The sequence below is a fragment of the Eumetopias jubatus genome, unplaced genomic scaffold, assembly GCF_037043125.1.
Source record: "Eumetopias jubatus isolate StellerSeaLion01/CBP00866 unplaced genomic scaffold, mEumJub1_p1.0 scaffold_11, whole genome shotgun sequence".
NCBI lineage: Eukaryota > Metazoa > Chordata > Mammalia > Carnivora > Otariidae > Eumetopias > Eumetopias jubatus.
The window spans coordinates 11,318,933-11,345,810 of record NW_028274817.1 but is presented as its reverse complement, the minus strand read 5'-3'; the positions used below and the strand labels follow the sequence as shown (position 1 = coordinate 11,345,810).

At 39.7% G+C, this 26,878-nt stretch overlaps 1 protein-coding gene and 1 non-coding gene across 4 annotated transcripts in view; one reads left to right on the top strand and one right to left on the bottom strand.

Annotated features, from left to right (window-relative positions):
- Nucleotides 1-26,878, bottom strand: part of ATP11C (ATPase phospholipid transporting 11C (ATP11C blood group)) — a 173,925-nt gene that overhangs the window by 130,158 nt on the left and 16,889 nt on the right. The window lies entirely within an intron of this gene.
- LOC114224625 (U6atac minor spliceosomal RNA) lies at nt 8,529-8,655 on the top strand. Its single transcript, XR_003612422.1, has one exon. It is a non-coding gene; the product is annotated as a U6atac minor spliceosomal RNA (small nuclear RNA).

The window sequence follows — 26,878 nt, the reverse complement described above, 5'->3', positions numbered from 1 at the left end:
AAAAGAAGAAATCTAAGCCGCAAGTGATAACAATTTGCATCCAGAGCTTTAGAGCAGGAATAATAATATCACGTACCTCAAAGGGCACTTTTAAACAGCACCTAGCATTTACTACAACTTAAAAATGTTAGCTGCTATTATTGCTGTCAGTTTTAAGAAAAACTTACATGCAATAAAGTTTAACACAACCAAACATTCTAGATCAATCATGGTAATTTACTGAAATGGAAAGTTGACTTTAAAAACCAAAATGCAGTAAGAGTTCTTTAAAATAGACAAGAAATGCTAGCAGGTGAGCACTGACCTATCTACACACATACTAATAAGAAAACAGAGAGCCACACACACACACACCCCAACATCATGCATCTGTGTTCCTCTCTGCTCATCTGCCTGAGACCAGCAAGGGCTTGAGGCTCTGCTGCTGCTGTCCCAGACAATTCCTCCAGAGTCCCTGGTCTGGGTTTCTGGAAGGCCCATGACTCATGTGTGGTTATCAACTATTAAACCATTCCTGGGGGCACCTGCGTGGCTCAGTTGGTTAAGCTGTGTCTGACTTCAGCTGAGGTCATGATCTCAGGGTCCTGGGATCAAGCCCCATGTTGGGCTCCATGCTCAGCAGGGAGCCTGCTTCTCCCTCTGACCACACCACTCCCTTGTGTGTGCTCTGTCTCTCAAAGAAATAAATAAAAGCTTTTATTTTTTTAAAGATTTTATTTGACAGAGAGACACCCAGGTGCCCCAAATAAAAGCTTATAAAAAATAAAAAAAAACACATTCCTCTACTGGCATTCTTAACGTCGTTTAATTATTTATACTTGGATTTCCTTTTAGCACCCCAAACGGAAGTTAAGAAATAGCAATTAATGACTGGGAGCACCTGGGTGGCTCGGTTGAGCATCCGCCTTCAGCTCAGGTCATGATCCCAAAGGTCCTGGGATCGAGCCCCACATTGGGCTCCCTGCTCAGCGGGGAGCCTGCTTCTCCCTCTGCCTGCCGCTACCCCGCTTGTGCTCTGTGTCAAATAAATTAAAAAATTTTAAAAAAGAAAAAAATTAATGACTGATATCATTTTAAAAGACACAACTTATCACCTTGCCAAGCACAGGCTGTATCCTTTGTGGTGATAACAACCTTTAAGGCGGCAGCCATAGGCTAAATAATACATGTGGCTGAGAAGATGCACAGGTCAATACAAGAGCAATCTCCTTATTTGTGGCTCAATGAGACCCACTGACCAGGCTGTGGCCCATTAACCACAGGCTAAACACACCTAATGACAGTACAGCTGACAGAGTCCTGAACAGAAGCAATAAAGAAGTTAAAGAACTGACTAGAATCCAGGAAGATAATAGGTAACACACTTCCACAAACAAGCCATGTGCCACAGATGGTTTGCAAAAGCCCACTGTGTTGCAACTGGGAACATATTATCTTTCTTATCAAGAGGTAACACAGACCAGTAAAAAGAACAAGAGTTACACATTTATAGTCAGGCTGCTTGGGTTTGAACCCTAGCTCTACCCCTTGAAAGCTTTAGAACTTTCCCTTGTTTTGACTTTCCTAAGCTCCAGTTTCCACTGAAAATATGGAGAGGAGTCAGGATATAATGCACATACACGTCTTGGCACACTGCCTGGCACATAGCTGGTGCTCAATAATTACTAGTTGTTACCATGGAAACAATAAAAATGGTGTGTAGGTAGCCAGAAAAACCCAAAAAAGGCCTATTTTACCAATAATGTGGGCAAAAAGCAAACACTAAAAGAAAAAAACGGTAAAACCAAATACTGGAAATATTTGTTACTAACAAAATAAAATCAACTTTTCTTAAATGTGTTAACAGGAATACTTAAGGAAAAGCAAGCTTAATCATGATAAAAGTATATGATTGCTGTGTCACTTCTGAAGAAAACAGGACACCCTGAAAGAGCTTTAAAGATCAGCTGCATAGATTCACTCACTCAACAAACATTTATTGAGAATTTACTATACACTAATCAATGTTAGGTACCAGAGACAATGATAGATGGTAAAAACAGAAGTATGTGTAAAATGCTACAATGGGCACAGAGCACAGAGGTGGAAGGGATTCATTCTGGCCCAGGTATGTCCGAGAGGGGAGATTCAGGACAGCTTCATAGAAGAAAATGACATTTGAGTTGGGTCTAGGACTTCATCAGGGAATGGGAAGAAAGAGAACTTCAGAAAGAGGGAAGAGCAGGAGCAAATACCTAGAAGATATCCGGCAAACCCCTAGAGGCATCTGAGTTACCTGGGAGCCTGCAAATAATCCAGTATTGCCAGAGACTAGGCTATTGGGAAAGGAGTCAGGGAAAGGCTCCACAGAAGGCCTGAGAAAACCTGAGAGGAATTTCAGCACCCTTAGGTTTTAGCATATAGGTAATCGAATAGGGCAAGACCGATGTTTTTTAAAAAACACCCTCTTGATAAAGAAATGCAAGAAAATAACTACTTTAAAAGTCAGGATAAGGGCGCTTGGGTGGCTCAGTTGATTAAGTATCTGCCTCCTGGTTTTGGCACAGGTCATGATCTCAGGGTCATGAGATGGAGCCCTGCCTCGGGCTCCGCACTGGTCTGCTTGAGAATTTTTCTCCTTCTACCCCTCCCCCCACTTTGAGAGCTCTCTCTCAAGTAAATAAAATCTTTTAAAAAAAAGTCAGGGTAATAGTTATTTTGGATGGAGGACGGGTTTATGATTGGGATGGGGCACCTGGAGGGACTTCTGGGCTGGCTTCAAGATTCTATTTTTTTGATCTGGATGGAGATTTTAAGCATGCTTACCTTGTAATATTGTATTAAGTTACATAACTGGTTGGTTTTTTGAATCCTTGTATAATTTTATAAAAAAAAGCTGAAAAAGCAAACACCCTCTTGTAACACTACAGTCACAAAAAAAAGATGATGAGGGTCAGGGGAAGGACAGTGGGAGTGAGGAGGAGATAAACCCATTTGAGATACATCTTAAGAGTTGACTGCCAGAGGCTTAGAGAGAGACAGTAAGTTGAGATTTGGACATATTGATACCTTTGGGACTTTGACTACTACTTTCCCCCCTTTTAAATTTATGGCTTTCCTTTGCCCTGGTACACATCTACTGATAGTAATATTCAATTCCCTATCACTCATAAGTCATTTTGATTCGTATTTTTGGCTTTCAAGTAGAAAAGACAGAAGTAGTTCTTGATGTAATGGCAAGATGTGGAAGAAAGGAGGAAGATGGTTAAGAGAGCGGAAAAAATGAAACAAGATAAAACCAGAGAGTGAGACAAACCATAAGAGATTCTTAATCTCAGGAAACAAACTGAGGGTTGCTGGAGTGATGGGGGGTGGGAGGGATGGGGCGGCTGGGTGATAGACACTGGGGAGGGTATGTGCTATGGTGAGTGCTGTGAATTGTGTAAGACTGAGGAATCACAGACCTGTACCCCTGAAACAAATAGTACATTATATGTTAAGAACAACAAAAAATCTGTTTTCTGGGGGAAAAAAAAAGAGAGAGAGAGAGAAAGATGTGTATAGACACACATAAAGGGGAAGCTCTTTGGTGAAATTAACAACCGGTAGTAGTGAAAGGCAGAGTAAATGAGTAACATCCCAAGTGAACTATTCTACTAAAATGGAAAAGCTATGTAAGGCAAAGGCTAGTAGGTCAAAGCTTCCCAACCACATCAACAAACACCAGGGAAGGGAATGCACCATGCAGCCATCTTTTTTTTTCACATGTCTGGGACACAGGAGTTATATGTACCTCGAGAATTACAATAGAAATTTGAAGGGGAGAGAGAGAGGTCAATGAGAAAAAGAAGAGGTATTCCACAGCAGGTCAGAGTACAGGGGAGGAGCAAGTGGCTTTGCTTATATGTAAGCCAAAATGAACTGTCCTCACTTGAGAGAAGAGATGGATATCAGCAACTGTGTTAGATTAACTACTCTAGAGTCCCTTGCTGCTTTATCACAGAACAGGCACTCACCAAATGCATGAAAAACCAACTTTGATAATACTCATAGAGAAATATTAAGATTTTGCCCTCAGACCCCTGCTTCTACTGTATAATCATAATAAAACCTAGCCACCATTTATTGGAGAAATACTCTATGTTAAGCACAGTCTAAGCCTTTAGCATGAATTACCTGGTTGAATCCTAACAGCAAGCCCGTGATGGAGGTGCCATTATTCACCTCCAGACTGCAGGTAAGAAACCTGCATCCCTTCAAGTGGAAACTCTGGAGAAGTAAGACATGAGGGAGAATGCATAGGACAGACATGGACCTGGGCAAAAAGGAGCACCTGCTTCATACGTGGTCCAACCCAGGTCACTAGGGTAGACTATTACATAGGGATAAGGGGCTAAATCTCTAGTTGCTGGTAGTGATTTTGTAGGACCTTCTCTTCAGCATGTCTCTTTCCTCTGGCAGTATGTGCTGGTGGCAGGCCATTAGTGGTACTGAGATTTGGGATCCTGGCCAGCTCTCTGTTTCTTTCCATCAGAAATATGACCAACATCTGGCAGTCAGCAAACGTCAAGATGAATGAGTCTCCACTAATTCATACATTACTAAACTGGAGTGTCAAAACTGGTCAAATTCCATTACAGAATTACAGTTCAGCTGCAATGAATACTAAATACATATAAGCCATTGGGTGGGACTTTGAAATCTCTTTGCTCTATGGAAATTTCTATTCTGGTAGTAGTTGTATGAGATTTGATCTTTATCGCACTTTTCCTGGCAGCAGTAAAATTCCATTTCCATCAACTGTTTCCTCTCAGGAAAGAAGTCTCTCAGGAAATATTCAAAACATTGTTCTCAACAAAGTTCTCAAATATGAATCATTTTCAAGTGCCAGGAAGATACTCCTTCCCCCAATGTTTTGCATCATAATATACTTTCCCTAAAATGATGGTTTTTGGACACATTTGCAAAGAAGAAAAAGGCAGAATAAGTTCTTCATTCTTCTACCGATATGGCTTTGCTCAAGCAGTTCACTTTGCCTCAACTTATCTTCTCCTTTAGATCTTTTCGTCCAAGTTCTACCAATTCATTCATTCAACAATTATTTCCTGAGCACCTACTAGTTTTTTTGGTCCTGTAATAGGTGGTAGGGGTTCAAATAAGTGTTTTAGAAATCAACCAGGCAGAAATTAGGGGACGGTCATTATAGGCAGTGGGGACCATCATGTGACCTGCTGAGAATTTCCTTCAAGAAGTTCCCCAGAAGAGGAAACATTTAAAGCTAGTCTTTTAAGGACACGTGAGAGGAGTAAGATGGAAAAAAGGCATTTCTGGAGGCTAAGAGGAAGGCCTCCAATTACAGGGAGCACAAATGAGCTGCTGCCTCAGAAATTCATCCTAATGTCTGTGCTGAAGCTATACTTCCAATGGGCTGCACCTGACCCATGAGTGAAGACAGCAGGGGAGGACTCCACTGACCTGGATTGCCCAAAGGCTTTTCTGAACCTTCAACTGCACAGCAGCCTAGAAAGCTTCTGCCTAAGCTACTCTCTTCTCTTCACTAGGGGTCAGACTTGCATCAGGGACTAATGGCACTCCCATCCTTCCCCTCTCCATCCTCGTAGTCTCACACAGGTGGTCGTTTCCCTTAATAAAATCAATTTCTGCTTCTCAGAGGACCCAGACTAACACAGCATTCTCCAGAGCGCCCAGCATGAGTAGACACTCAGAGGCATGAAAAATCATGAGCTGCTCTGAGTATCCCAAGGAGTGGTATGTGCCTGGGGCTTGCTGTGGAGGTGTGGGTACAGAGGGAGAATAATCTGGGCCAAATCAGAGAAGGCTTTGTATGTCTGGTAAGAAACTTGGACAAGGTCCTCTGAAAGACAGGGAACCACCAGAAAGTTTTAAGCAGGGAAAGGGTATGTGTTTTCAAAAGACTGTTCTACTGGCAGAATGGAAGATGGACTAGAGGAAGAATAATATGGAAGCATCTTTGTGTACGCTTCCATCTTGTCTGCTAGCTTGTGAAGTCCTAATGGGTGGAATAATACTTTTTTAAATTTTGTTTTAATCTCTATGCCCCTGTAATGATTAGAATAGTGTTTAACACAAAGCAGCTACTCAAGAGGCCCCAGCAAATCTATCAGGCTGGGCCTCACCTTACTGCCCAACATTTTAAATTAAACCACCTTTCAAAAGTTTAATGACCAGCCTTTGAACATTGCTGCTGGGACACTGGAACTCTGTCTAGCCAATCTAGAAAAAAGAAAGTTACATGTATGAAGGGTAGAAGTTACTCCCCAAACTTTATCCTCCACTAATTAGTTATTTCATGAACTCTCTTTGAAGCCCACATATAATCACATTTGTTGATCCTAATTGTAAGGACAAAGGTCATTAGATATTTAGTTTTTGAATGTTTACCAGGTCAATGAAGTTTAGAGTCACATCAGGATCAAGGCCCAGAGGTGTTATGCAAAGAACACTGAACAAAAATCAGAACTGGGTCCTGGATACTGGTACCATATTTAATAGTGATCTTTGAGAAAACATATTGCTAAGGTCTGTTTTTTTTTTTTCATCATAAAGGAGAAGTAAGACCTACCTTAATTTATAAGGTGAAAATTAAATTAGAAGATGTGGTCAGTGTTTTGAAAAGTGTATGTAAAATATTGTATTGTCACTAATTTGTTAGCATGGTAAATCTCAAGTTAGGAGTTCTTACACCCCACACCCCAAACAAACAAACATAAGGGCAGTGGGAGGAGCCTTTTAAAGATGATGAATATGTACATTACCCTGATTGTGGTGATGATTTCAAGGGTGTATGCATATGTTCAGAACCCATCAAATTGTGTACATTAAATATACATGGTATTTTGTATAATGATCACAGTTCAATAAACCTGTTTTAAAAAGACTAATGATTACCAATTCTGATTTACAACACCACCAAGCAATGGTGTGATATTATACAAAAATTCCCAAAATATAATAGATTTTCCTTTACTTTCACCTGTCAAACAGCACACTTAGTTGGAAGGGTACTGTTAGGAAATCAAATGAGAATCAGTTCCCAGAAGCTATGGATTGCTGGAGCTGGAGCCAGAGTCGGAGCCAACAGCTCTCCTGAGGTCCTAGGCACTGAAAGGTCATTTGACGATGGCCTGATGCCCTTTCTTAGACTTAGCCATTTTTCTCATTGTTACCTTCCTGACTTGACTGATGAAAACACAGCTCTTGGGCCCTACTTGTGATAATCAAAACAACCTTACTGAAAAAAAGGAATCATTATCTTCAAACAGTCTGAAGTGACTTGTGTAAGTTAGAGAAGTGAGTTTCAATGACTCAGAAATGGTCAGACTGAGCCAAGGGACTAGAGCTATCCATGGTTGGTTGCCCATGTAAAATGAAAATGGCATCTCTAGTCCTCCTAGCTGAGACAATCACTTCTAGACCACACAAAGACCTACACAAGCACAGAAGTGTACACATACTCATTTCCAGAGCCTAAAGCATTCAGCTGAACCTTTTAAGTCTTCCAAATCTGCAAAATGATTTAATAAATTGGTATTGTTTTGACTTAGGGAGGAGGTAGGTAAAAAGTACAGGAAATTAGGTCCATTTTTATAAAAAGGAACTTGCTCTAGGCTATTTTGATAAAAGAACTAAATAAACTACAGAGATCATCCTAAGTCCCATTGGCATTTTCCAAACCCAAATTAATTATTTGGAGTTATAAAATGCATTTCATGGTAAGAAATTAATAATAATGATAGTAATAGATACCACTATATTGAGCACATTCTATGTGCAAGGCACTTTACAAATATCATCTGTATTCCTCATAACAACCTGTGCTAACAGTTTATATTTCAGATTTTTAAAAAGATTTATTTGAGAGAGAGAGAGAGAGAGAAAGCGAGCACGTGTGTGAGTGGGAGGGAGGAGCAGAGGGAGAGAATCTCCAGCAGACTCCCTGCTGATCGCGGAGCCCAATGCAGGGCTTGATCCCAGGACCCAAAGATCATGACCAAGAGTTGGATGCCTAACCGACTGAGCCACTCAAGTAGTGCCTCTACATTTCAGATTAAAAAAAAAGTCTCAGAGAGACAAATGTGCCACAAATCAAGTAAATAACAGAATAGAGATATAAAACCAAGATATCTAAGAGCCCAGATTTTCAAATGGCAATAAAAGGTGGTAGAACATTTCTCCCTTTCCTAATCTCACTCTCTCCCCCACCCTCCCTTGTCTCTGTCCCCCCGCAACACCCCCTACACATACATTCATTACCAGAGAGGCAATATAATCTAGTGGGCTGATAGGGGTTTTACCAAACAAACCTGCATTTAAGTTCTGACTATAACCATTTACTGCAAGACTTCAGTGGTACAAAATATTTGTTGGACCTCAATTTCCCATTAAATAAGGTTAAATTAAATAAATGTACTCATTGCCTAGTACAAAGACACTTGCTATATTTGTTGCCCGTCCCCTTGCTCTTTTGATAGCTTAAAGACCAAAAGATGAAGAAAAGCACTCTACCTATATTACATTATAGGTAAGGTTAGAACTTCCCTTAGTAAAGATGGAGGTGGTTCTAGTGACCTATAAAACACACATATGATTAAGGAAAATTGCCAACAACTTTGTGGAATCTAACTACGATTTTTATCTATAAAATGTAAGAGAATAATATATAATGGTCACATGGGATTTAGTCTAGAAAAGCAAGGTTGGTTCAACATTCATAACTCAAGCAATGCCACTGACAATATCAACAAAGGAAGAAAATCCATACAATTTTTATATAGATGCAGAAAAAGTATGACATTTGTTCAACAGCCATTCATGATTTTTTAAAAATACTCAGTTAACTAGAAATGAAAGGTAACTTCCTCAGCCTAATAAAAAACATCTATGAAAAAACTTATAGGGTTGCCTGGGTGGCTCAGTTGGTTAAGCGTCTGCCTTTGGCTCAGGTCATGATGGGATTGAGTCCCACACTGGGAGGAGGAGTCTGCTTCTCCCTCTGCCTGCCGCTTCCCCTGCTTGTGCTCTCTCTCTCTTTCTGACAAATAAATGAATAAAATCTTTAAAAAAAAAAGAAAAGAAAAGAAAAAACCTACAGCTACCTCCTACTTAATGGTGTTAAGATTGAATGATTTCCCTCTAAGATCAGGAACAATGTAGCAACCGCACTTACCACTTATATTCAACATCATACTGGATAGAATTCCTAGCTAATGCAGCAAGGCACATAAAAAAATATAGATAAAATTGGAGGAAAAACAAAACCGTCTTTACTCACAGAAAACATAACAATCTAAAAAAATCCAAAAGAACCTACAAAAAACTACTAGATCTAGTAAGTGACATTACCAAGGTTGGAAAATATAAGATCACTATACAAAAAATGAATTTTGTTTTTATACATAGCAGTGAATAAATGGGGACTGAAGTTTTTAAAAGCACCATTTGCTATATAGCACCAATAAAAGATGCAATACTCCAGGATCAATGTACCAAAGTACTGTAAGATTTATATGTTGAAAACTACAAAAAACATTGATGAGAGAAATCAAGGGGCACCTGGGTGGCTCAGTCGTTAAGCATCTGCCTTTGGCTCAGGTCATGATCCCAGGGTCCTGGGATTGAGCCCTGCATTGGGCTCCCTGCTCCACGGGAAGCCTGCTTCTCCCTCTCCCACTCCCCCTGCTTGTATTCCCTCTCTCGCTGTGTATCTCTGTCAAATAAATAAATAAAATCTTAAAAAAAAAAAGAAATCAAGATACAAGTAGTTAGTTACATGTTCATGGATCAGAGGACTCAATATTATCAATATTAAAATTCTCTCCAAAATTCATCTATAGATTCAATTCAACTCCAACTCAGTATTCAACACTCAGTAAAACCCAAGCAACATTCTTTTTTAAGAAATTTACAAGGTGATTCTAAAAGTTATATGGAAAAACAAATAATCTAGGACAACCAAAGCAGTTTTGAAAAAGAAGAAAGTTGGAGGACTCAAACCCACTGATTTCAAGACTATTAAGCTACCACTATTCAAAACACTGTGATATTGGCAAAAGAATAAACACATAGATCAATGGAGCAGAGTAGACAGTCCAGAAATTGATCCACCCAGTCAATTGATTTTTGACAAAAATGCCAATTTAATTCAATAGACAAAGGACAGTCTTAGTCTTTCAATAAATAATGATGGAACAATGGGGTATATTTATATTTCAGTGAACCTCAACCCAAACCTCACTCTATACATGCAACTTGAAATTGATCATAGACTAAAATGTAAACCCTAAAGCTAAAAAACTTCTAGAAAAAAACTGAAGCAAATCTTCATGATCTTACATCTGGTAATTATGTATAGGACAGAAGAAACATGAATCATAAAAGAAAAAAATTGATCATTTGAATTTCATCAAAATTTACAACTTTTGCTCTCTGAAAGATAGTAAGAAAATAAAAAAGAAAACAGACAAGCCATAGACTGGGAAAAATATTTGGAAAACAAATGTGATAAAGGGCTGATAACCAGAATATATAAAGAACCCTTAAAACTGTTAAAAAAAACTTACCCAATTAAAAACAATTAATAGACACTTGCTCAAAATCATTAGTCATTAGGAAAAATGTGGAATAAAATTACAAAAAGATATCACTAGCTATCTACTACAATGTCTAAAATTGAAATAGATATACAATAACGATGGTGTCAAGGATATGGAGCAACTGGAACCTTACATTGCTGATAGGAATCAGCAACAGTACAGTTTGACATTTCCTTATAAAGTTAAAAACACACTTTCTAAAACCCAGGGATCCCACTCCTTGGTATTTACCTAAGAGAAATAAAGACATATATCCACATAAAAACCTGAATATAAATGTTTATAGCAACTTTACTCATAATATAAAAAATTTAAATTATCCAAACGTCCATCATGGTGAACGGATAAACAAATTTTGATACATTCATATAATGGAATTCTACTCAGCAATAAAAGGCAGCAAACTATGGATAATTGCAACAACATGGATGACTCAAAAGCATTATGTTAGGTGCACCTGGGTGGCTCAGTTGGTTGTGTCCAGCTTTTTTTTTAAGTGTCCAACTCTTGATTTCAGCTCAGGTCATGATCTCAGAGTCATGGGATCGAGCCCCATGTTGGGCTCCATGCTCAGCAGAGAGTTGGCTTAGGATTTTTCTCTTTCCCTCCCCCTCTGCCTCCCCCTCCCCTTGCTCATGCTTGCTCGCTCTCTCAATAAATAAAATCTTTTATAAAAAAGCATTATGTTAAGTGAAATAAGCAAACTCAAAGACTACACATTTTGATCCCATTTATATGAAATTCTAGAAGTGACAAAACTATTATAGAGACAGAAATAAGAGCAGTAGTTGGCCATATAGGGAAGGAGTTAACTACAAAGGAGCATGAAGGAATATTTTGGGTGACAGAAAATTCTATTCTCTTGATTTCAGTGGCGGCACAACCTATAGAATTTTGTGAAAATTCATAGATTCTAAATACCTAAAAAGGGTGAGTTTTACTGTATGTAAATTATGCCTCAATAAGCCAGAAAAATGAAACAAAAATGCATACCACCTCAGAAATGGCCATCTATTTTAGGCAGAGATCTACAACTAGTCAGAATGAAAAGTGCTGAGTTTTGATCATAAGTTTAAGAATCATGATTAAAGGACAGAAAGACAGGGAAGGCTCACAAGGATCATGACAGTTTTGTCTGTGTCTCTTTCACTGCTCATTGATACAGTTATGCAAAAAAGGGCTCGGTTAGGAAGTTGATTAATGCATAATTTAGGACCAAAATACCCCATTTGCTATTTATTTGAAACAAATCAATTAAAATGATAAATGGCCACTAACTGTCCTTACCAATTGCTTGAGTTTGTAGATGACTCACTTAAAACGACTGCTTGAGGAGACAGGAATGTTAAAGTACTAATTTTCTTCATTTTACAACTGTTCTGATTTACAAGAGCAGGGAAGAAGCATTTTCATTCTATGCAATTTCTTTGTCTTGATTAGAATTTTTTAGACTCACAGAAGCTTATCTTGGCAGCAAAGGCTGCAGGGTGCAAGAAGGTGAAGAGTTGCCCCAAACCCCTCAAAGGGCCTTTCTCCCTGTTTGGCAAGTTATTCAGTGATAGTTGCAGGCAGGTGTCTATTAGTGGATAAACCAGTGTGCAAGGTCCTGGGTTTGCAGGGAGCTCCTGTCAAAACAGTGGTAGGAGTCTTGTAAGAAAGCATTCTCAGAGCCCAAGACAGACCTAAACTGAAAAATAAACTGCTGGTGGTTACAAGCTACTCTAGACCAGGAAATGATCTCTGTCTTCAGCCTTACCCCAGAGCCTGTGCCAGAATGGGCAGCCAGGAAATATTTGTTGGATGAACAAATGAGTGAAGAAATGATTTATTCCTCCTTGTACACCATTTTCTTTCAGCTCTCAGTGCCCCAGAGTTCACCAAGAAGACAAGACTGGCAGTCGATCCAGGTAGCAGGAACAGAATATATGACAGAAAGGTAAGTAAGCACGATATAGCCAGGAAACTGCATGAAGTTCTGGGGAACTGAGAATCTGGTGAAAATGGTGTAGATGAGACCAGAGGTAGGCATGAACCAGAAAGGGTGAGGTTTTGTAAGGTGTGCCAAAGAGTTAGATGTCAGTCTGAAGGGGAGACAATGTGAAGCCTATTAACAGAGGGGTAACAAACCAAGATTTGCATTTAGAAAGATGATTCTAAGGGCAAGTCAAGGATAGACAGAGGCAGAAGGTAGAAGCAGAGGCATTCCCCCCCCTTTCTTTTTTACGTAGTTGAAAAACTGGTGGTGGACTAGAAAGATGGTATTAATTGAGGCAGCAGAAAGAGGCCCTTCACAAACTAAACCTTCAGTCATGCAGAAGAAATGACCTATTCTCCTACTCATGGTATATCTCTAGTTAGTGACTGCGATTGCTTATTTCTCTATACCCCACTAGAGTAGCATTTCCCGAAGGACAGGAATGGTGATATACACACACACACACACACACACACACACACACACACACACTTAACTTCCAGTGCTTGGCTAACATTAGATGTTTTAGTAACTGTGTTGGCTGACTGAATGAGTAAATGAATGAATGAATGAATTGATAGTTTGGGCCCAAGAAACCATTAGAGAGCTTCTGTAAAATGTCATCAATGGGTTATTTTGGAAGTGGATAAGCTACCCATTACATGGGAAGTTGAACAGGATACCTTTGGAAGTCTCTTCCAATGCAAGGATTTTAGGATTCAAGGCCACTCCCCTGTGAAAGTAACAAATGGTTGAAAAGGGGCTATGTGAGATGTTCTAAAAGAAAGCTAAAAAACTGGTCCAATGAAAAATGTCAAGGGGTGAGTTCAGGAAATAACTAAAACAGCTAAAAGCTGACAGATTTTTTTTTAGGGTACCTGGGTGGCTCAGTCGGTTAAGAATCTGCCTTTGGCTCGGGTCATGATCTCAGGGTCCTGGGATCAAGCCCCATGGTGTCGGGCTCTTGGCTCAGCGGGGGGTCTGCTTCTCCCTCTCCCTCTGCACCTCCCCCTGCTCATCTCTCTCTCAAATAAATAAAAATCTTAAAATAAAATAAAAGCTGACAGATTTTTTTTTAATAAAAGTCCTAGAGAAAGAAAACAACTGATTGTCATAATTAAGCTTCTGAAGGCAGGCAGTATGGTACACATCAGGCCCCTCCATATTAAAGGGAGGGAATATCAGGTGCTTGGAGCGTAAACCCAGAAGCAAGATCTAGAAGGAAATCAAAGTAGATAGGAGTGCCTAATCAGAAAAGGAGAGCAGGCAGCAATAGGCAGAGGTCCACGTAGGTGAGCAGTGAGCACCAGGATACTAAGCAAGGAGAAAGCAGACAGAAGACGACAACAGGGAAAATATGGTAAAAAGCAATTAGTCAGTAAGCATCAACATCACCATCAATGTTCAGCAAAGTCCCAATGACAGGCATGGGTCTAGGCAAAGCTTAAGTTCCCAAGAGGCCTGGCTAAAAGAAAGCACATTCCTACCCTGGGGTACCAAGCACTGTACCCAGATTAGGACTTCATAGCGGTGAAAGAGAAGAGGGCCCAGTTTCTGGCACAGAAATACAAATCCACTCTTAATCACAAGGAACTAATAAGCAAGACAAGTCTTATAAAAACCTAAGCACACAAAGTCAGAATGAGACTAGCAGACATGCTGACCTGCTGAGCTAAGCAGCTTAAGGTTCCTGAAATTCTCCCCAACTCAGGACAGGCTGGGGCCCAAAGCCTGGTTCAGGGCTGACCTGTCCCAACTCTGTCCACCCGAGAGCTGTGAAGACATGGAAGTCAGCAGGGATCAGAGCATTCCCAACATCAGACAGCATGAAGGCCATGAGCAGAAAATACCAATGAAAGAGGCAGTAAGGAAGAGTAATACAGAATTCCGATTATAGACATCTCTTCTCCGTCCACTTTCTCCACCCACCACACTTCTCTAATCCAGAATACATTTTTTTTAAAGATTTTATTTATTTACTTGACAGGGCAAGAGAGAGAGAGCATGAGTAGGCAGAGCAACAGGCAGAGGGAGAGGGAGAAGCAGGCTCTCCACTGAGCAGGAAGCCTGATGTGGGACTCGATCCCAGCACCCTGGGATCATGACCTGAGCCGAAGGCAGACGCTTTAACCAACTGAGCCACCCAGGCTCTCCCAGAATACATTTCTTAAAAAGCTCTATGGCCCATAGCTATTACCCAGAAATCTATTCATTTTTATATTTGTGGCCATACCTAGAAAAAATAATTATTAGCCATCAGTTCCTTGGTCAGGACCCATGTCCCCAACTGCACATACAATGTTTTGTGGGAAGATCAGATTCCCACTACATTTTTCTGTAATGTACCATATCATGATCATGGATGATCATGAATATATAATTAAGGTGACAGTCCATATTGCTACTCTTATTTCCCATTCCGAAACTCAGACTTACATGTTCTTAAGGGGTTTAAGCAATGCTCTGGCCTATCTACTCTCACTGTAAAGATGAAAGTCTGAGGGCCACTGAGGAAAGTTACATAAAAAACTACGTCAAAAATTGCACAACAAACTAATGGCAGAGCCAGCAATACTATCCAGATGCCTTTGCTCCTTCCATGTTTGCCGTGTCAACAAAACCTGGTAGAGATGCCAGTCATTAGGAAGCAAAACTGAGTTAAATGCATTCACTTCTAATTTTTAACCCTTCCCACTGAGCTCACACATAGCCCAACAGAAAATCTCTTTCCATCTGCAGACATTCTTTGATACACTGACAGAATGGAAATCCACTAGAGGTTACACAATTTAGATTATCCAACTCGAAAGCAAGAGAAAGCCTCAAGCAACACCATCTGATTATGAGATTTTGCTGCTTTGGAGAATTAATCAAATTCATCCTAGAGGCTCATCTGCTGCATGACACACTCATTCCTTGATATCGACACTCCCTAACAAATTTCAACACAAGATGTGCTGGTGACTTCTTTTCCTAGTACTTTCTGATCTTCATCTGTTACTATGACTAGCATTTGAAGAAATGTAAACAAGCAGGAGGTTGCTTGATCCCTAATATCTATATAATCCTTTGTACTTACATGAAAAGCTGGGGAGATAGAAAGGGTCTCATTTACAGGTATACTTGTCACTTATTTCTGAATATAAAATAAATGAAAAGAGAAGGTGAGAAAGTCTAATAACTGGCAAATCATGAATAACTGAGTTGCTGTAACATTTGAAGAATGTGACTTAAATTATTTAACCATACTCATCTGTAATCAAATAAGAATTTTGTTGAAAAACTTGGTATATTTAGAAAAGCTAAACAAATATAAAGGGCACACCAAAAACTTAATCTTGACCAACTTTCGTTACCTACAAAGTATAGGCTGTTCCTTAGGTATGGTTTATTTTTCCAATGAGTGGGCCTTGAATAAAAAAACCCCAAATTCACCTAAAACCACATTTTCTTTAACTCACAATAACTTCTGTTGAGTAAATAAGTGAAATGAACCACATTAATCTCCAGAATCACCGAGGTAAGAAAATCAATAAAAACCTCTGTTTTAAAAAAGAATATCTTTACAGTGAAGAAACTTGACAAACACTGCCCCAGCCAGGTGATCAAGTTCATACCATCACTGGTAAGTCATGCTGATACTATACATGGTGGATATGATGCAAGGAGAACAGCCCTTTACTTCTCTAGTCTTCTTCCTAAAAAGCCATAACCCATGTCTTACCTTGAGGAAAACATTAGACAAATCTTAACTGAGGGATATTCTACAAAATCCCTAATCACTACTCTTCAAAACTGTCAATGTCATCAAAACCAAGGGAAGTCTGAGAAACCACCACAGCTAAGAGGAGCCTAAGGAGACGTGATGACTAAATACAATATGGTATCCTAGATGTGATCCTGGAACAGAAAAAGGATATTAGGGACAAGCTAAAGAGAAAAGAAAGAAAGTAGGGACTTTAGATAATATCAATATTGGTTCATTAATTGTGACAAATGTACTGAACTGATGTCAGATACAGGGAAATGGGGTGTGGGGCATACAAGCAAACTCCCTGTACCATCTGCAAATTTCCTGTAAATCTAAAACTATTCTCAAATAAAAAGTTTACCTACAGAAGTTAAAAACAAATTTTGAAAATGAGTACTGGAGGGGCGCCTGGGTGACTCAGTCGTTGAGTGTCTGCCTTCGGTTCAGGTCATGATCCCAGGGTCCTGGGATTGAGCCCCACATTGAGCTCCTTGCTCAGCGGGGAGCCTGCTTCTCCCTCTGCCTCTGCCTGCCACTCCCCCTGCTTGTGCTCTCTGTCAAATAAATAAATAAAATCTTTAAAAAAATAAATGAGTACTGGATTCTTAAATGTAGTGAATAGCTATGATATATAAAAGATATTAGACAGTGACACTGAGCAATCAAGAGTGTAAACCTAAATATTCTTCAGCTCTCTCTCCCTTTTTGGCATCTCTCTCAAATTCAGGGAGTCCTCTTAGACCCTATTAGCATTAATAAATACATGCAGCAAAAAAAAAAAAAAATCTCCAATTTTTTTCTCTTTGCCTTACGGCGAATGTCTTGTTTTCGGTTATATGAAATATATCTAATCATACTGAGGCATTCTGCTCGTTTTTTCCTCTACTGAGGAGTCAAACTAGCACCCCAAAACTATTAATAATGTACTAAAGGTTAACTTCAGCAAAAAGCTAATTGTTTACTTTCTGTGTGCTTTCCTTCTGGAACCATCTTTCTAAGAAGTGCTTTAAGTGTCTGTCAGAAGCCAAGAACGTGAATTAGGGATTGGTGGGGAAAGAGGGAGTGAGGCTGCTGCAGGCCATGTTCCCATGTAGCTGACCCTGGTCATCTGTCTTTGAGCAAGTATTATCACTTGCTTGAATTCCTTCTCCATCATCCTTTGCTCCCTCTGAATCTGGTGATTTCTAGTAATGAACTTTGTTTATGACACATGCTGTATATTATTTGGTTTGAAGAAGCTTTGTGTTTATGTGAAGTAAAGCAATGTTCTTTTTCAAAGCTCTCAGTTCTTAAAATATCGGGACTTGCAAAAAGCACATTCAGGGTTGTTATTATCCCTTCAGATCAATAGCTCAGTCACTGCTATGAGATATTAAAAAAGGAGTTAGGAAGACAAGCAGATCTTTAGAGTTGCATCTATTCTGGCAAAAGAAGCACAGTAGAGAGGCACAAACATATTAAAGACCATTTTAGCAAGTGAGTTCCTGCCAAGCAAACAAATGCTGGGCCACTCTACCTACCTAAGTGTTTTCACAGTGGTTTTAGCTAGCCAGCAACTGAATTCTAGGCACAGCTACAGGCAAACAGAGGTGTGGAGGTTGAGGAATGAGAGTGGATGTGGGCAACAGCTGGACACGGGAACATTTGCAAAACACATGAACTAACTGCCCCCAGCACAAATATTCATAAAAATACTCGTTAATTTCACATCCCTTCGCCAACTGAATACATTTCACAATTTAAATAAGCATTTGAAATATGTCAGTTGCATATACCTGTCTCTGATTAAAGTAAAACTTAAAGATACCACAAAACAATGGAGGAGATTCCACTCAGTAAGAAAGATGTTATCTGGAATCTCACATTTAAAAAACAATCTCTTGGGGCGCCTGACTGGCTCAGTCAGTAGAGCATGTGACTGTTGATCTCAGGGTCATGAGTTCGAGCCCCAAGTTGAGGGGTAGAGTTTACTTTAAAAAAAAATCTGTTAGGGGGCGCCTGGGTGATGCAGTCGGTTAAGTGGTGGACTCTTGGTTTTGGCACAGGTCACAATCTCAGAGTTGTGAGATTGAACCCACATGCCCTGCATCCCCCAAGTCGAGCTCTGTGCTTTGCCGGGAGTCTGCTTGAGATTCTCTCTGCCCCTCCCGCTCATGCTCTCTCAAATAAATTTTCTTAAAAAATCTCTCAGAATATACTTAGTGTCTTATTTCCAAAGAGTTCAGTATGGAAAGGAGAAAAAATAGCTTTACAGTGGCAGAACCTGGTAAACACTGCTTTAGACAAGTGATTTAAGGTCAACACCAACAGTGATTATGTTGAGGATATGTACTCTTTGTATAGTGTGATGAAAATGGCACTTAACCTACCTCTCCAATCTTCCTCCCAAAACTCAATAGCCCCAGTCTAATCATAAGGAAAACAGTCAAATCCTAGTTGATGGACATAGTACAAAATACCTGACCAGTACTGCTCAAAACTGTCAACATCATCTAAACCAAGGGAAGTCTAAGAAAGTGTCACAGAGGGCGCCTGGGTGGCTCAGTTGGTTGGGCAACTGCCTTCGGCTCAGGTCATGACCCTGGAGTCCCGGGATCGAGTCCCACATCGGGATTCCTGCTCAGCGGGGAGTCTGCTTCTCCCTCTGACCCTCTTCCCTCTCGTGCTCTCTCTCTCTCATTCTCTCTCTCTCAAATAAATAAATAAAATCTTTAAAAAAAAAATTGTGTCACAGCCACAAGGAGTCTAAGGAGAAATGGTAACTAAACATGATGTGGTATCCTGGATAGGATCCTAGTACAGAAAGATATTAATGGAAAACTGAGGAAATATAAAGTATGGGCTTTAGTTAATAATATATCCGTATTAGTTCATTAATTGTGACAAATTGGGAAACTGCATGTGGGATATATGAAAACTCTACTACCTAATCAACTTCTGCAAATCTACAACTATTCTAAAAACTAAAAGTTTTCAAAACTATTTTAAAAATCTTTTCTTGGTTATCTCCCATCCCCATTCAAATCTTGTACTTCTAACCAATTATCAGAAAGATAATCAGTGAGCCTTGGACACCTGCTGTGTGAGAAAAAAACCTGAAATTAATTTTCTATGGATCGCTTAATAGTGATTCCCACTAGGTGGGAATGGTTTGTTAAAATAGTGGCCTGGAGTCAAACAAGAAGCAAATTTAAAAGGCAAGGGGCACTTGGGTGGCTCAGTCGGTGAAGCATCTGCCTTCGGCTCAGGTCATGATCTCAGGGTCCTGGGACTGAGCCCCATATCGGGCTCCACACTCAGTGGGGAGTCTGCTTCACCATCTCCCTCTGCCCCACCCCCAGCTTGGGCGCACATGCTCTCTCTCTCTCTCTCTCTCAAATAAAATCTTAAAAAAAATAAAGTCAAAATCGAGGATGAGTGACCTTTAAAAATGCAGTCAATCCATCAGCCCCAAAATCTAAACATAGCCAAGAATATGCACATCCAAACCTTGCTAATACTTCAAAATGCTTTAAATGTCTAGAAACTACGACACCCTAAGCTTTAGCAAAAAATACTTTTGAACCTGTATAACATTAAACATTAAAACAATTTCAAAAACAGAGCCCCAACAGGGGAATCGTGGGCATTATCAGTTTTACGATCATTTAAAAGTAGTTTATGGCCTATTGTTGGTCAGAAGCAATGTAACTTAATTTCAAAATTGGTTTAAAACAGCACTTTCTATTTTATTTAGCCGGAGTCCATCTCTAGTTAATATACTTATAGAACACTGGTTCTCAAACATTATTATGCATCAGCATCATCTGGAGGGTTTGTTGAAACAAGGGTTACCAGGCCCCCCACCCCAGAGGTGGTGATGCATCAGGTCTGAATCAGAGGCCTCACAACAACTGCATTTCTGACAGCTCCCACCGTGAACTGCTGTCTTTTGTCAACATTCCAACATTAGAAAACCTGTGATCCTAAATAAAATCCAAAACCAAACTGAAATGATTTGGGAATTTTCTGCTCTTTTTCTTTGGCAACAAGTATTTTTTGAGCGTTTATTCCAGTGCCCAGCATTACCCTAGACACTGACTCTAGATTTAGAGGGCAAATAAGTACAACCACACATGTCCTCTTAGATCTGGTTCTACAGGAGGAGGCAGCTAATAACCAGTTCCAAGACTCATTATTAATCACAACTGCAGAAAGACAAGGGGCTATGCAACCCTGTGAGACTGGGTGACCTGACCCCGGAGGCGGTAAGGGAAGGCTTCCTTTAGGAAGTGATGCTTGAGCTTAGTTCTGAAGGAGGAATACAAATGGGGTCTTTGGGAAGAGGGTTCCACACAGTGGGAGCAGTGTGCAGTAGGAGAACAGAACCCTGAGGGAAGGCTGGTGTGACTACGATGCACAAGAAAGAGTCAGAGGTCAGAGATTTGCACAGGCAGGCAGAGCCTGGCAGGCCTGATAAGAAGGAGCTTTAATCTCGGGGCGCCTGGGTGGCTCAGATGGTTAAGCCTCTGCCTTCGGCTCAGGTCATGATCCCAGGGTCCTGGAATCGAGCCCCGCATCGGGCTCCCTGCTCGGCGGGAAGCCTGCTTCTTCCTCTCCCTCTACTGTTCCCCCTGCTTGTGCTCTCTTGCTCTGTCAAAAAAAAAAAAAAAAAAAAAAAGGAGTTTAAATCTCACCCTAAGTGTGAGGGGAGCCACAAGGGAGTCTTAACATGAAAATGACTTTAATATAAGTTTTAAAAAATCAGTCTAGCTGCTTTGCAGAGATGGGTTAAGAATGGCAAGAGTGGATCTGAAAAATATTCAGGAGGCATAGTGTTGGAATTTGGTGATGTACTGCATAACATGGAATGAGGGAGAGAAGAATCAAGGGTAACTTCGACTGTATCATATGCTGTGAAGTGATCAGTTCTTTTCCAATCTGACTTGCGTTTTTCTCTGTGCCTAGGAAGAGACAACTCACAAAAATAAACAGTAGGATGACAGATCAGATGCTTTCCTTTTCCAAGAAGGGAAAATTCCTTTTGAGAGCATTCTATATCAAGCTCAAAGTGAACCTTATTGTCTCCTTTCACTATTGTGGAAGCAAAGACCGACAGGGTTACTCCTCACATTTAGAAGAGCATTTAATTTTTACCTTTTTGCACGGCATTTATTACTTTTTGCCTTGTATTTTTGTTACATATTCTATGTACCTCATTCTCTTTTTCTAAACTTTAAGTTCTCTAATGAAAGACAATAATTACTACAACAATAAGAAATTCCAGAGACAATCTATGTACTGAAATCTAGGGGTGCTGGATGTGGGAAGGAGATTAGAGAAAAAATAGACAGAAAACCCTTTTGTCCCATTAACGAAATGGGCTGTCCTTTAAAAATGGTGCACAGGAGTAGAAAAAGGTGCTCATTATGTATTTTACATTGAAATATACTTAAATCAGCACTGGAATATAATGAAAGAACACAGCAAAGGGTTGTAAAGCATTGCTTTCTGTAGCTGGAAGAGCAACATCCTTTGGATGACCAAGGGGGAACACGGAAAATACTTCCATTCTTTTTAATGTCACCACATCCTTAAACCTGGACTGACAACAGCTGACTAAAATTCATGAGAGTTCTACAGCCGACTCAGACCATAAATAATTCTTACTCTTAGAAAAAAAAAATCCCCCCCCTCCGCAAAGCCCCCCCATAAAACAAGTATGTGCAACACTCTGAACTGAGTGTTGCAAAGGGTTCCTTCTTTCTCAGGGAGCTAAGCTTACCATCTTTTGAAGAGTCAAGACAAAATCCCGTAACCCAAAATCTGTGACAAATGTCTCAGTCCAGGTCCCAGCATTATAACCCATCAATCCAGCACTCATTGGTTAAGACCTTCTTACATTGCTTTCTCTAAGTGAAATTGGCATAATGGTGCCTTTCCACTAACTACTTTCAGATAAGGTCTAAGATTCGAGCATGTTAAAACCAGAAAAATCAACTCAGAATGGTTTTTCTTGTTCACAGACTTCATTCAGGGCTTTGTTCAAATGGCACCTTCTCAGTGAGGCTTTCCTTCGTCACCCTGTGGAAAACTGCAACCTCTGCCACCTGATCCTTCCTATCTTCCCTTCCCGGCTTCATTTTCCCTTCATCACTCATCACCCGCATACAAGATATTCCATCATTTATCTTGTTTATTGTCTGTTTCCCTGATTGTCCTCTCCTCCCAAATCTGTTCTTCCATTCTTCCTGAGCACCTGGTTTTCAGGTAGAAACTACATTTTGTGTCTCCCTTGCAGCTAGGGTGGGCTGTATGAAAAGATTTCTCCAAAGGTATGTGTATAATAGTGATGTGTGAAACTTCACTGGTCATTTTCATAAAGAAGTTTGCACAGAACCCCCTCTTTCCTTCTGGCTGGCTGGAACTTGCAAATCAACTGCTGAGGAAGGTAAAACTGCCCCACTAGCCTGGGACCCTGAATAACCTCACGGAACAGAGACTGTCTCTTTGCTCCAGGTTACTACACCGGGGAAACAAATGCTTCCCTTTTCTGGCCACTGCATTTTGGAGCTCTCTGTTAGATCAGTTTACCCTTTGCCCTAACACTACCTCCCCCCACATTAAAATGTAAGGTCAGGGGCACCTGGCTGGCTCAGTCAGTAGAGTGTGTGACTCTTGATCTCGGGGTCATGAGTTTGAACCCCACATTGGGGGAAGAGATTACATAAAAAAACAAAATCTTAAAAAAAAAAAAGTAAGGTCCATGGGGGCAGATGTTTTTGTCTGTCTTGCTCACCAGTTCATCACGAGCTAGTAGAATAGTGCCTGACACTTAGTAGAGTACTCAATAAATATTTATGAATTTATTATTAGACAGACTTTATTGTCACTACCCCTCCACATCTCCCAATCACCTTCATGGCTTCAAGAAGTCCAGATTACAAGATTCAAATTGCTCCCAAGACAGTGACCCAGAAGTTCCTATACCCCATTCGCTTCCATGTCCCCATTCCGCCCCTGAGTGTGCCCTTTAGCCCCATGAGCCTCCTTTCAGTTTCCCAATGTGCCAGGCTCTTGCCCAACTCCGGGCCTCTGAACAAGCTGGTTCCAGTGTCTACTCCAAGTAGTCCCTCATTCCTTCAATTATCTGTTTAAATGTTATCTCCTCAGGTGGAACTTGTTGGCTACTGTTATCAAAAACAGACCCTATTTCTGTTTCTATTTATTTTACTCACAACTTATGAATATGAGTAAGTATAATATTTGTTGGCTTATTTTTAAATTGTAAAATAGATTATAACCTCCATAAGGACATGGACCACTTCTCTTACCACTTGGTTCCCGGTGCTTAGCATAGCGCCGGGCTGGTGAGAAGTCAATAAAGGGGTGAATGAATGAATGCACTAAAGATGACTGAGTGTTTTTAAATATTTTGAGGTAGACACGAGTTAAAGCATATGTAGCTCTCCATAAATGCAGTCTTCAAATGTCCTTGACTACCAGCCTGACAATAATGTAGGTTTCTGTTTATGGGAATATAAACTAATGCACGTTCTGGTACACCTTTAAGTGTTAGAAAAATCATCATTCTTCCCTTCCACTTCGAGTTTTTAGCTGCTAACGACCAGGTGGAATTTGAAATGACTCCTATTGGTATGATGGACCAAGAGCAGCTTTTACCAGGATATCAAACTCAAACACACACACACACACGAATATAACTGGAAAAATCTGAGTAAGATTGGTGGCTATTATCAATGTCAACACTCTGGTTTTGACATTATACTGGTTCTGAAAGATGTTACCTTTGGGAGAAACTGGGTAAAGGGTACACGAGGGCTCTCTATTATTTCTTACAACTGCATGGATAGCTACAATTATCTCAACACAAATTTCAATTTCAAAAATGCCGCTTCAACATAGAAACTCTAGGATGCTGCAGAATTCAACTGGTTACGTTTCTGAAGAAAACCGGAAGGAAGAGGGTGGGGAAATGAGTGAAAGAGAAGTAGAAGTGAACATGAAACTTCACAATGGGAAAGATTACTACACTACACTGCACTCTCTGAAAATATAAGCACATATCCTCACCGTCTACTTCAGGTCACAAGGTCAAAGAGTAAAAGTTTGTTAAAGAAAACCTAGTTCAAGCCCCTGCATTTTAAAGGTCTGAAAAATGAGGCTCAAAAAATAACTTGCTAAACTTGAAAACTTTTAGGAAAAAAAGGAGACTAGCTTTCCAATTTTGGCATAGTCAAGGATTACGTAAACAAGATAAATAAAGCACTAACTCGTAAAGAGACTGAAATTTTAACTACGTTAAAATTAACCTGTTTATTAAAAGACACCAAACAAAATAGTAAAAGGACAAGTCACCAACTGAGACAATATCTGCAACAAATATAACTGACAAAGGATTGATATCCTGAATATAAAAAGGATTCATAGGGGCACCTGGGTGGCTCAGAAGGTTAAGCGTCTGCTTTCAGCTCAATGTCCGGCTCCCAGCTCAGCAGGGAGTCTGCTTCTCCCTTACCCTCTACCTCTCCCCCTGCTTGTGCTCTGTCTCTGTCTCTCTCTCTCGCAGATGAATAAATAAAAACTTAAAAAAAAAAGGATTCATAATTATCAGTCAGTCCGAAAAAGATAAACAACCCAATAGGAAACAGTCAAAAGACATAAATATTTCAGAAGGGAAACATAAATGGTCCATAAACATATGCAAAGATGCTTAACTTCATTTGTCATCAGAGAATTGGCAAATAATAAGTCAAACAATACCAAGTGTCGAAAAATATGAAGAAATAGGAATTCATACATTGTTAATGGGAGTGCATATTGGTAAAACCACTTGAGAGGGTAATTTTACTTCTTCTTGTACAGCTGCACATTTCTGGACCTGTCATTAAGTGTGCATGTCTTCTTATATTTATGCCCAAGTGTATGTGTTTGCATGTGTATATGTGTAGCCTATACATACACATACACGGACTCACAGGGTTTCCATTATAAATATACACCAAAAGACACATATTTTCTGATCGTAAGAGGAAAAAAAACACTTGCAAACAACTTAAAGGTCCACTGACAGAAGAATGAATAAATTCTGGTATATTTCCAAATGAGTATTATTCTGTAGTGACATTGAATGAAACATAGCTACATAAAACCTTATGAGGAATCACAGAAATACAATACTGAGTAAGAAAAAAACAGTATACCATTTCTATAAAGCTCAAATTAAGAAAACAAAACAATGTATTATCAAGGTTTGCATACATTAAGTGTTAAATCCATTTTTTAAAGCGATGGAATGACTCCTAGAAATAGTTAATTGTTAGAGTAGAGGGGAGGCAGGAGGATGTGGAGGGGAGACAGGGGGATGAGACAATAAGGTAACACAGAGCTAAACAGAATTATATTGGTAATGGTCTCATTCTCAAGTTAGGTGTTAGGTATACAGGTATTCATATTATTATGCATGTATTTCACATATATTCTGTATGCACCAAATATTACATTTTACAAAGATAATTTCTTTAATATGGAAGTGATTTTCCTAAGGCTATACTGCTGGTGAATGGAGGCACCAGAACAGAAGTTTCCAGCCCCATACCTCAGAAAACTTCCACAATGCTAGCTGTATATTGGGAACTTAAGAGACAACTGTTGACGCAACATGAATTTCATGACTACTTAAATTTTTAATTCCAAACATGTATTCTATAAATCCATTAATGTCTTTTAACTGATTTCATTTGATTTTATTTTGATTACATTGCTTTCATTAGTATCTTTAGTAAGTCATATGTAATATGTCTAAATATGCACAAGAATTTTTAATTGCACTGCCTTATATTTCAAAACAGGGATATATATTCTACTGATACTTTCCATTAAGGTCTAGGGTCTAACCTAAATAAAGAAATGATTATGATTTTTAAAATAGATTTATAGAACTCCAGTTCATGAAACTGCTCCCTTGCCATGGCTATTATCCTCTGGTTGAATCACTGGCTGTAACAGACACACCAAGCACCGAATTCTACTCCACTATACTACTGGTTCTAAAATTTATACATACGAATTGTCTACTTACTGCACCCTACTGTCTCTTAGCAGCTGCCACTCAGCCAATCCAAGGGCTGCCTGTCTATCTACTACTGTGCAGCTAATTGTGTTCATGAGTACACACGAATAAGAGTGTCCTTGGGAAATAATGTCAGGTGGCCACTAGCAAAAAAGACAGGGGTGCTGCTCCCCAGGAAGCCTGCCCATATTTTAGCATCACCAAAAATGCTCTCCTCCATTTGGAGCTGTTAGCTAAAGGTTAATATCATCAGAGTTGAGTTTAATTCTAGAACATAGTACTAACAAAGGCATAGGTCTACATTTGATCCCTATTCAGGTCATTGTAAAACCAAAAAGTACAACCACTATTAAAAGCTAATGAACAGCACGAACAGCCTAAAATTTGTCATTGTTCCCATTCAAAGTATAGACAATTTAGTCTACACTCATTAAAGAAAACTAAAGTTTGGGGTAGAGTATAGTCAA